The sequence below is a fragment of the Apteryx rowi genome, unplaced genomic scaffold (assembly GCF_003343035.1).
Source record: "Apteryx rowi isolate R43461 unplaced genomic scaffold, aptRow1 scaffold_482, whole genome shotgun sequence".
Classification (NCBI taxonomy): domain Eukaryota; kingdom Metazoa; phylum Chordata; class Aves; order Apterygiformes; family Apterygidae; genus Apteryx; species Apteryx rowi.
In genome coordinates this window covers 316747-329360 of record NW_020450741.1, presented here as the reverse complement: position 1 = coordinate 329360, position 12614 = coordinate 316747, and positions in this window count along the sequence as shown.

Here is a 12614-nt window from a genome sequence, read left to right as displayed (position 1 = left end):
AGGGGGAGAGACGGGGCTGAGGGGACTGGGACACCGCGGGGGTGAAGGGGGCTGGCGGAGAGATGGGGCTGAGGGGAGACTGGGGACAAGATGGGGGTAAAGGAGGCTGGTGGAGAGATGGGGCTGAGGTGACAAGGTGAGGATGAAGGAGGCTGGTGGAGAGATGGGGCTGAGGTGACTGGGACAAGATGGGAGTGAAGGAAGCTGGTGGCAAAAAAAGCAAGATGAGGCAGCAAGGGAGTGATGGGACTGATGAAGCAGAAGGGGACTGAGGGAGAGCGAGGCCTGGGAAAGAGCTGGGGAAGAGGGGAGAGATGAGGTGCTGTGTAAAAGGAGAGATGAGGGAGCAGATGAAGTGATGGGCTGTTGGAAAAGGAGGTGAGTTGGGGAGAGAGGGGCACTGGGTGGCTGGTGAAGAAGGGGGAGCGACAAAAAATAGGGACYGATGGGTGTGGGAGGAGGTGAGGGCCAAGGCATCAGCCTGGGGCCATGATCAGAGGACAAGAATGGGTAAAGCCCTCTTCCTGAGAGAGGGCGCTCTGCTGAGAAAGAGGGGCTGAGGGAGGCACTGGTAGCCTGCGAGGGGCAAAGCCAGGCCCATCTCATCTGCTTCAGGACAACAGCACTCACTTTCTGCTTTGGGAAAGGTGTATGGGGATGCATGAGGAAGATAACTGGTGAGGATGTGGATTTCAGCTTTCCCTGTCCAAAAGGCAGGCTGTCATCTGCCCTTCCATTGTTTATCTGTGATATGAAATTCAGCATTGCACTAGAAAATTGGCTTGGAATCTGAAAAAAACATCCATCCCTCAGAGGTTTTTGTTTGTTTGTGTTTAACCAAGTTTGGATGAGATCAGACTGCTGAATTTACCAGGTGTGATAAATTCCCAGTGTCTTATTTATTGCTTCCCTACCCCCAACATCTAGTTGCCAGTTACTGTTACGTGAAAACATGCAGATGAGTTTATGATTTATATTGCAGTTGTGTCTGGAAGTCCCACACAATCAGTAATCCTCTGAGCTGTGCCCTGTAAAAAAGCCAGAAGGGAAAATATCCTTTGCACCAAAGAGTTAATAACTCTAAACAGATAATTCATGAGAGGGCAGAGAAGAGAGACAAAGAGTCATGCCGAATCACCACCAATGATAGAATTGGCAGTATTATAAAGCTGTCAGAGAGACAGGTATGTATTGTTAGATTAATTACATTTTCCAATTTTTTTTAAAGTTAATTTTTCTGATATTAAATATTAAAAAGTTCCTGTTGGCTCATGGGTAACTGACAAAAATCTCTGGAAACAGCCTACTTCTAGATAAGCTGCATTTCTGTTGCCTCACTCCTTTCCACACAAGGACATTTGCATGTAAACAGGTTCTTTGTTTCTTAAGAGTTCATTTGCTCTTGCTGCTTATTTCTCCCTACCTGAAGTAATAATTCTCCATGACATCAAAATCGTTTCCACAGCAACCGATTGTGAAGTCACAAACAACAAACAGAGGATTATAGGTCGGAGCGGAGCACAGGCAGCTGATGTAGACAGCAATCAGAAAGCCTGTGTCAATGCAAATTCCTTAGAAATAATGTGAAGCATCGTTACATGCTGTTATACAGCTTCCGCTTCTCGCCCCAGAACGGGCTGCGTTTCTGTCACGGGTGAAATAACGTACTTGGAATGCTTGAAGTTAGATTTGGGGGATGTGATGAGTGACCAGTATAAATCGTCACATGATACAAAATTATCTGTCAACAGCAGTTGCTTCTTGGTGGAATCTTAATCACAGGTTTTAAAGAACCAGCTAAGAAATAGTGTATAAAATGCTTGGTTCTAACTCTGAATTGCTTTAGCAGGAAGATTTATTTTTTTTTTAAGTAAGCTAAGTCAGCACATGGAGCCAGAGAGTGTGTGAAGGAGACCTCTCCTGGCTGAAATGAGTTCTGAGCAATAGCTGAAAGTGCTTATGTTGAGTATATACATTTGCAGAATCCTGTGACCACTCAGATATATATTTGTATGTGACTAGCATTACAGGTCTTTGGGATACTGCTTATAATAACTTAACATTGGGAAAAAACACATATTACATCAGTACCAGTCAGTAGCTGGGGCAGATATAATTGATATTTTTACAATGTTGGGGGAGAGAGAAACAAAGCTTAAGCTATATAACTTATATAGCTTAACTGAGTTCTATCCCAGACATTTCTGTCAAGTTTAAAGTGACCAAGAAGTCTTGCATAGATCTGAGATAGCAAGGAGAATCACAGGAGTTYTTAACAGAGGAGGGGGAGCTGCTCTGCTCCCTATGTCCTATCCTGTTTATTTTAATTCCAGGAGTAAGGCCTGCATAATAGAAAGCTGATACCTCACAGTAGTTCTGTGCTCTAGCTGAGTCTCAGTTCTCCCTATGGTTTTTGAAAGCAGGAAAGGGGTTTCTGCAAAAGAGAGAGCGAGAGAAAGCAAGTGAGTGAATTAATATAAATTCAAGAGACTAGACTTTGGAGCAAACAGGAAGGTTTGTTGGTTAGGATTTGGTCTACCCACAGATTTTGGGTTAGTATACCTATTCTAAATAGGTTACTAAAAGAGTTTTACTGGAAAAATCCATAGAACAGAGTTGTTTGTATGAGCACCAAGGATATGCTAGATAAAATTTTCAGAAGTTCCAAAAAAGAAAATAAGTCCTTTTTTAATGGATTGTAGGCCCTTAAGCAAAGGGTATTCAAAAATACTAACTTGTTTATGAAGGGGTCCTTGCTTAGTAAATAGCATGGTACAAAACAGAGACGGAATAGTTTTTGAGAAGTCATCTAATACAAATAAACATTCCACCAGAAGGCAGGACCTACTTTACCTGTATTGTACCTGACCTGTTCTTAAAATTTCCTAGCGATGGGTGAGTCCAAACTCTCCTTAGGGAGAAATGTATTCCAGGTTTAACTAATGTTATAGTTGGACAGATCTGCCCCCCTACCCCACCCCTTTCCTAAGCTAAATCTCTCCTGTTGCATTTCAAGTTCCTCCCCTTTGTTTTGTTCTTGTGGGAAACAGAGACCATATCAATATCTTCTCCTTTATAGCAGCTTGTAATGTTTTTTAAGATAGTTCTCATATCTCCCCTCAGTCTTTTGTTTTCTAAATTAAACAACCCTGAACCTTTGCAATTTCCCTCTGTTTTTTCTGCAGGGAAAATCCGGGTCTTTCCTTACAGAAGTGATACGTAGGTAATCATTTCTTATCCTGTAATGATGTGGCCACTTATTCCTGCTTAAGCACAGTGCTTTGCATTTGGTCAAACTGAATTGCATCATGTTTATTTCGGGTCATTGCTCAAATTGCTTAAGAACTTATTGAAGTCCTTCAAAAGTGCCTGCAGTCCTTCCCGGTTTAGTATTGCCTGCAATGTGTGGTTGCAGACCTGTTACTTTAGTCCCAGGGCATGATTCTCCACCACTTGTGTCTTGCATGGTATCTATATCTCTGTAAAGCAAATGTGAAACACATTCTGATATATTCTTATGTTTCAGGAGTGTGAATTATTGTATGAAGTCAAAAGTAGAAGTTTCCTATCTTGTCTTACACAGCCAGCAGTATCCTGAAATGCTTAATAATGCCAAGCATACAACCTTTGATAAATTACTAGAAATCTTGGAAGTTAACCAGTTCCCTCTTGGAACTGGGTAGTAATCACAGCGTTGTTGTTTTTAATTAGGACCTGTCTGTGATTAGTGGTGTCAAGCTGGTCACCAGGATTAATTTTTCCCCATTTCTTGCACATGTTGCCTAAGCCAGATCTCATCATTTTCATTTCAGCCCATAAAGTACCAGGGTCAATCTAGTGAAAGTAGTCTTGTTTTAAGAAAGCTGTCGGTAATGGTTAAAGGAGGAGAAGAAACTAGGCCTATTCACAAGGTATCCTGTTTGCTGCAGTTATAACACATACCCGCATGAGGGCACGTTCCTCAAAGCGAACTGGAACGCAGTAAAATGCCGTTCTGTCATCTCTGCTCCGAGGACCTGTTCGAAGTGATTTGGCTGAGAGGAAATTTTGACAGAAAACAGTATTTTGATGGAAGCAAATGCCTTGCAAGTGTAGGGTGATCTTTTGAAATTTCATGTTTATCTGCAGAAAATATCATAGTTTTTGTGGCTGAGAATTAAACTTTGAATCAAGCTATTCCTTTGAATTGTTTTATTGATAAAGTGAAAAATTTCTCAGAGGATTTTGTAAAAAGGAAATGAAAAGAATGTTTTGGGGGGGTGTTGCTTGAAAAATACTTGCTTGTATTCAGCCAGCTGTAATGGGAAGAATCCCTATTGTTATACAGGTACCAACCCACGCAGCACTTTGCTACCTAAAAACTTTCTGTGTCAGATTCATCCCTGTCCATGTCATCGTTACATCCTTACCAGTGTCAACTGGGTGCAGCTGGTGTAAAATACAAGCAGCCTGAACTGGTGGCTCTCTCCATCCTCTTTACGAAAGTATAAACAGCATCATTCAATGCAAGATAAGATTGTCTAAACTGAGATAATAGACTTTTTTAATACATCAGCTACAAAATTTAATTTACAATGATTTTAAATTGTGATGCAGATGGGATAAGCTCTATTCTTCCAGGCAGGTAGCTGCTGAAGAGCAGCACTTGAGAAGAACAGAGTAAATCTCCATAGCAGATACACTGGAAGAAACTGGTTTAAAGGGACTAACAGCAAATTGAAATGACAACCTTACCTGGTGGAGCTGCTATGTCCTTTGAGCGCTGCATTGTTTTTATTCTGATTCTGCTGGGTCAGTGCCTGCTCAAATTGTAGCCCCAAGAATGTAGCCTTCTGCATCATAAATTTCAGAATATGCTGCTGGTAAGAAAACAACTCTGTTCTGTGCTTTTGGCTGGACTTAAAGGATAAATCTATTGAGTGTAGCTGTTCCAAGGCCGTACTGGAATTTCCCAACAGCATCATAGCATATGTCCTTTTCTGCCAATTCCCTCTGCCTGCAAGTTTCTTCATCAGGAAAGTGATTTCAGGGCTGTAATTGCTCTGATGCTAAAGGATGCACTTTCCTGTCCTGACAGCATACGAGAGCACTGCTTTCCTTTCAACCTCATCCTAACTGAAAGAGAATAAGTGAGCTCTGAAGGTGAGAGAAAGAAGAAAGGGTGTGTTTGGCCCTTCCCTTATTTTTTCTTGTATCTCCTTTGGATGGCAGCAAGTATCACAACAGTCTACAGCAAAAGGTGCACAGTGCAGTGAGACTGGAGATCGTGCACAATACTCTGGAATACCTGTTTGCATTGCAACCTGCTTAGATTGGTGCATGTAGTGTTGAGTAACTACAGACCTAGAAATGCAGAGTTCATGGCTCAGTGTTGTGAGGTTGGGGACTAGTGTCCTCTTGACATGGGCGGTACTGCTTGAAGAGGTTACTATTCTCACCCTTGTGTCTCCCCCCTACAATTTTGCTAGCCAACCTAGAAGCCCAAATGCTCTCTTTTTCCTCTGGAAATTTTCTTTGAGCAGAGTTAAAGGACTAAGTATTTATCTGGAGTTTAATCAGCTCTGGTTTGACCATAGCTGTTTGGAAATTCTGGAAAAAACACTTTTATACAGTCATGGCAGATGTGCAGTGTACATATGCCACACCTAGCAGGGAACAGTAGCCTCCTCAGCTTACAGAAGCCAGAAGATGTTCACAACTTGGACATAATTGAAGATAGTCATATTGATTTAACTAAATCAACACAACTTATGTCAATAAAACTTTTGTATGGAGACAATGTTTGCACAATTAAACTCTCAATGTCTGGATAGTCCTGGCATAAGATTTCAATGGAACAGTTAAATTCCATTCTGCAAAATACAAAAATTCCTTGCTAACGCAATCAGTTTAACAACTCTCCCTCTGTTTCCTAGATAACCACAGACACACTGGCACAGCTACTGAACTTGCTCAATGCCCAGAATTAGGGGGCGAGGCTAGCAAGGATCTAGCATGTTTAGTCAGTGTAGCAATGTCCACTGGGACTGTAAAAAAAAAAAAAAAAATCCTTACCCCAAACTGTCACTCCCATTTTTTTCTAAAAACCCCTTGTGTGAATTCAGCTATGTTGGTAGAAAAGTACTATTTTGTTTTGGGGGTTCTTTTTTCTAGTTAACGCTAGTGGCAAACAACTTCTGTTTGAAGATGTTACACCTTCACCGGTTTGTCATCTCCTAATAGGAAGAGGTTATTTTCCGCACTTCCCTCCCAGCAGAGCAGAATGTGTGACTACTGCCCACTCTTCACACATGCAAAATCAGTCACTAGTTCAAACCACCTTCTTCAGTGGTTTACACTAAAGTTGTATGTCCTCCAGAGCCAGGTATGCTGGTGGAAAAAACTACTGCCCTAAATTCACACCATCTTCTCATGCATTCTGGAGGTGAATGTTATTAGCAATGAAGTTCAAAAATGATCACCCAAATTAGTATCAGGCCAAATCAGCTGCATTAAGTTAGACCAGCTATTTACATTGTTTAAGCCAGATCAATTGCTTTTGCCTGATTTAGGAAACAATTGTGCATCAGCAAATTAACAGGGCTGATAATCACCAGCTGATGGGTAGTGATAGTGCCTTGGGATGAGAACTTCTGTCCTCATCATGTGGATCTGAAAGAGGTGTGTATCTGCTGTTTAAGATGGCTCACTTGCTGGCACTGAAGTAGGTGGGAAGTGCTCTTGGTTTTCTGTGTCAGTGGCTTGCTGGAAGAGGGATGGTAACAAACGCCTTCAGCCATGTTTAAGTGGCCCTTAGGACTTTGATAGACAAGCTGTAGTGAACTTTGCTGTGTCTGTGCTCACCTCTCCATTCCAGCTCTCTGCCAAAAGCTGTCATCTGCACAACAGTGTCTGCAGGAGGGAACCCTGTGCTTCAGCCACCTCTATGTAAAACCTGGTTTTATAGCCTAGACTAGCAACGAAGTGAGGCTGTGCTACGGTACGGTGAACTGCAGCAACTCAGGTAAAGGGGGGCAATGAGAGGCAATAATTATTTCATCTGCTATAAAATATCTTTCTAAAGCTGTCAGGTTAGGCTGTTGAGGGAGAGTTTTGTTCAGCAGAGAAACCTCTGTCAGGAATTGTGCTACGAGATGGACAAGCAATAGGCAAAAGTTCTAGGCAAAGACTAAGCAATTGTTCTCACATGATGTAGTATTACTCACTTCTTGACCAGATAAGCTTGGGACTGAATTATTCTGAAAACCAGACTATTGTAGGACAATTGCTCTCCATCTGCCTATCTTGTGAATGTTTTCAGTGTTTCAGGTCGCTTTTCCATCCAGAATTGTTACAAAAGGTTGAAGTCTTAGAGAAGTTTGGAACCTGAATATCAAACAGAAAGGTTCAACTTGGATCAGTTGTAATATTTCGTAGAGGTAAGTTCTATATGCTTACGACTAAGCATTTTAAAACTTGGGATTCCTCTACTACAGTGAGGTTACACTTCAAAAAAATTGTAGAAAAATACTAAGAATCTCCATGGATTATTAATAATTAAGGTTTCATTATAAGGGCATAGGTCTTGCACTGTGCTCCAATTATAATGAACTCAGCAGCAGCAATTTTGCTGTTTATGTTGTCTCAAAGCACACAGGATGATATCTGAACTCTGCTGTAATCAAGTGATGGAACATGTTTCTCATGTTGCTCTTACCCTAGTTACACATTCATCCTCTTTCTCAGTTACAACACAGTTTAAAGTGGGAGAGCAGACAGGGCACAGCCTTGTTCTTGTTTTGGGTTAGACATGCCTGGTAGACATTGTAACACCATTGCAACAGAGTCCCTTGACTTGGTAATCATGAAGCAGACCTGCTGTTTTTATCATACAGTAGTGAGAAAATAGATGTAATTCTTTTGTTTGACATTTTGGAGATACAGCTGATTTTCTGGGCTGCTGGAAACACATTCCTCTTACACATGTAACTTCTGTGTGCATCGAATTTTGGATCAAATGGCTCTCCATCAAATTCTTTTTCAAGACTGGAAATACCCTTGGGCATTAATAACATAGTAATGTGGCTTAAGCTCTGATGCTCAAAGAATACTGACAAGGTTYGTAAAGAGAAATTATATCTAGCATCAGGCTATGTGATTATATGGGCTAGAAATTCTGGATCTAATTCTCCACTCCCTTTCACACTTTATAAATGTGTATGCCATACGACACTTTGCATGTTGTGTAAAACAATGGACAATATTTGTCTATACTATGTTGCTTCAAAATCCACTAGTACACAGGTTTTAATGAGTGTTTAAAAAAAATAAAAAGGAATTTGTGCCTATTATAGACAGGACCAATGGACTGTTTGCTACAGTTTTATTTATGAGAACAGAACTGCATAAGGGTCATGTATTATAGAGTAGCCTTACTGAGTCAACAAAGGTCAGATTATCAGCTGGTGTGTTCTGGTGAAGATTACTTGGCTTTGTTGGAGCTACGTTGGTTTACGATAGCTGAGAGTTGGATGTGACTCTAGAACTTAATCTGGTGGGGTGTTTTGTTTTGTTTTCTTCCTTTCCAGAGAAACTTGCACCTATTTGCTGTAGAGCCTTTCACATGACTGGAAGGATGTTACAAGTCCTTGGTGGGAAAGATAACATGACCTGTTTATGTTTAGAAATGACTGTGCTATAAAAAACTCTTCTATCTCCATGCCTTTCTTGTGATCCCTTATTTACTATCACACTTTCTCAGTATATTCATTCTCCTCATGTTGCACTTCATCCGGAAATGGGTAAAACTGTTTCCTCTCTCCCTTCGCCTTCCCTCCCCTGTTATCTTTCAAGTCATTGTCCTGAGGTGCAACTACATTTTGGAAACTTGTGAACTTTATTGGAAGAAGGCTAGCCTGGACTGACTTACAGATCCAGCTCCAATGCTAGGGATGAAGTGGAAGGGTGATAAAAGTAAAGCTGGGTAAACTGTCTTAGGTCATTTAAGTGGGCAGATATGACTTGTTCCATATGGGGAACAGTTTAGCTAAATAGGAAACTTATTTCTGCTCTCTGTGTCTACCCTCTATTAAGAGATGACTCTTTGCTTGAAATGGGGAGGAGAGAATACACAAATGCAATTTCTTCCATTTCACCAAAAAGCTGAGTGTCTTTCTGTAGGTCACAGGAAGCTTGTGGCCAAACTGAAAGATGAAAGCAGCACCCTGAAGCAGCCAGCCCCTGCTTCATCTAGCAAATTACAACATCTTGCAGGGAAAAGTATGCTGTTTGTACACTAGTGTTTTTAACCACAGTCAGATGATTTGAGATATACAAGTATAAAATACCAAGGGCCCAATCTGCATTTATCCTGGGCCTTGTCAAGACACTTATTCTACATCTCCTACCTCTCTSACGTCTTGCATGAGATGCATCTGTCCTTGATGAGATCTTACTCCACTCAAGTCTTCTACTACAGCAAGTTAAATGACTGCATAAATGGTAAGACAAGCTGGAAACACAAAGAGCCATCTCCACCCTCAGGAAAAGGTGGTTTATAACACAGTAGTTAACGAACTGTAAAGTCTTAGGCATAGACAATACAAGATGTCACTATACTATTGTAAGTGATCCAAGGGGACATTAAACTGGATGCTTTATCCAAGTCATGTACATATCTGCATTTTCTACTTACTGTAATATTTGGGCCCCCTCCCCACAAAACTTACCAGCAAGAACAAAATAGATTCTGTGGAGTTTTTGGTTTTTCCCTTCAAGGTCAAACCTATATTACCAACGGAGCTTGAGATAGCTGTAAATTAAGCAATCTCCCCCTCTCCCACAACCTCCTTCTGTCTCACAAGCACAACTTAAAAGTAGTGTGAAACTTTGATTGTTAGTGACACTATAACAGAAAGGCTTCTTCAAAGGGGAAATTTTCTTTTAGCGTTTCTTAAATACCTGGGATTTGCCAGATATCTTCTGGAAGTTTGTTCCACAGTCAGACTCTAACCAAGAACTTTTTCTTCCCAGCTCTCATGCTTTGTCCGGTTTGTCCAGGACCTTTGGCCAGTTAGACAACAAATTTTGTTTTAATTTTACAGATCCAAACACCAAGGCACTATGCTCACCTACCTGACACTTTACTGTAAAGTACCCAGCCTTGCTTTGGATATTGATCTTGGCAGAAAGCATGCCATAGCACATACTTTCTTCTGCAGAGCAATGCTGATTGTCGCCAGATGAGGAAACTGGCCTTTATCCCCTTTGAAGTCCTGGAGACTGAAAATTTCTATGCAGACCATAGAAACTAGTATATGTTTCCTCACTCATCTCTCCCCTCAACTGTCGCGAACAAATGCAGGACTAAGACACCTATTTCACTCTTTCCCCCTTTGTGCCAATATAGATAATTCATGCTGGTTGCAGTTTTCATGACATGAAAACTCAATCATCAGGCAACCAATAAAATCGGTCCTAAACCTGTGATCTGAACAACTGTTACCCGCAAGGCCTTCTCCATCTCTCCTGGCCTAGCCAGCCAAGGCAAAAGTTCAGCCCAAGATGAGTGATTCTGTACTCTGCTAATACCTCCTGGAGCTGCTTGGTCTGACCGGCTTTTGGTGCCTCAGAAAGTGAGAACCCTGGGACTCTACCAAAGCTATTTACTAGTAAATGCAGAGCCAGTAATGATGATACTTGACAAAGGGTGCAGTCAGCTGGGGCATTCACTATCCCTGGAGTTGGAGCTTAAGTACTCCCTTTATTTGTAAAGGGCTAGGCTGTTCTGTGACCAGTCAGTAATAACAGTTCTTGTAGATCTGCCAGCTATGGCTAATCCCAATTCTTATTACAAGGTATAAACTGATCCCCTGCAGGCAGTGAGAACAGTCCCTCTCCTGTTTGTGGCAGACTTGCAGGAAGACCACCTGCATTTCTGGATCATGTGCTTTGCTCTTATCTGGTCCTTTGCCAGTGATGCATTGCCCCTTTGGTCTGAGGAACTGAAGAGTTTTGCAAACATCAGGAGAGCTACCTTTGCGGTGTTGCAACCTCAGTTTGATAGATAAGCATGCTGGGAGCACAAAAAAGCAACTTGTACAGGTCATTTGTTGGGTCAGGGCATTACCAAAAATAGAACTGGCTACTTCTGCCAGTTAACCTTTGGGCCAGGCCACTGAATAATTATATATATATATATWTTTTTTTAGAATTGTGTTCCTTGTCAGGACAGTAGGACTAAGGTAGGACTCCGGAGTATAAGAGGGCTAGCAGTCTGCTTTGGGTTTACAGATCTTTCCCAACTTCTGGATCTTTGCTCTTATGCTCTGCTTATCTTTTTGCTCTGCTCTTTTGCTTTGCTCATCTTTGCTCTTCGGAATAACTTAAGTCATTTGGACAGGCTGCAGAAAGGAGCTGATGAGAGCTGGGACAGGGCGGGGAGCGCAGCGGAGCTGTGGGAGAGGGCTCAGGCTGCAAGAGATGACGAACAGTGGAAAAAGCAAGAATTCTTGGGTGCTGGGACCTGCAGACCTCATGGTGTGGGGCTCTGGGGGCTGACTTGGCAGCTGCAGGCTCTCTGCTCTTGCCGCCATTTCCCAGCTGCGGTATCTTAGCACTGTTGTTCTTTAGACCTTTTGCTGTTCCACCTGCATCCTTTGATCTTCTGGCAGTAACTCCTCTCATGACATATTCCTTAGGTCTTCTCTTCAACTAAATAGCTCAAACCATACCTTCCCCACCCAGTGTAAGGGGGGAATATATGTGGAAGGTGGTGGGTAGAGAAGAGTATGCAGGCAAGAAAATGCTTAGGAATTCTTGGTCTGCATTAGCAAAATTGTAGTGACAATTCTACGTGGGTACTGCTGTTCTGCTAAAGGATAGGCAAAATTCTGGCTTTTCTGCAACTTCATCTAATTATTTGCTGTTATTTCTAGATGATAAAAGAAACAGTTGGGTAGATTAAATCAGAGTCCAATGGCACGTAATAATTAACATGAGCAGAATGCAGGAAGAACAGAAAGCAGGGGAGCTGGGAACAGACCGCTGGTTCAGACACCGAGTCCAGTAACCCATCAGCCACGCTGCCTTTCAGCCACTTGGCGCATCTGCTGCTGCCATAACTGCACGCTTGCGGCCGTGGTGCCGTCTGGCACCGCTCCAGCCGATTGCCTTCGCCTGCACCGAACGGAGAGCAGCAGCGTGCTGCTGGTTAGCTCGTAGCTGTACTGGGGAAGCCACTGCGCTGCCTTCCCTCGTRCTGCAAGGCATCGGCTACGAGTAAAGGCCCCACGCCATTTCTTTCCCTCTCATTTCATCTCTGCAGATCGCTTTTGGGTGTAAAGGACTTGAGCAGCTGCAAGGGCCGCGCGTTTTCTATATGCAAACCACCGCTATTAACTGTTTCTGAAGCGTGGCCCTGCTCGGCTGTTTCAAGATGACTGCGGAGTGACTCCTGCCTCCTGTCCGGCCTCGAAGGCTCTGCACTTGCTCACTCTGCTTTTCGTCTTCAGTGCGTGCTAGCAGTCCTTGGGGCTCCGCGACCGGGGCTGCCTCGGGGCAGCGCAGAGCCACCGGCGGGGGTGAGCAGCCGCCGGGCAGCCGCTRTTCAGCGCTCGCCGAGGCCTTTGCGCGCC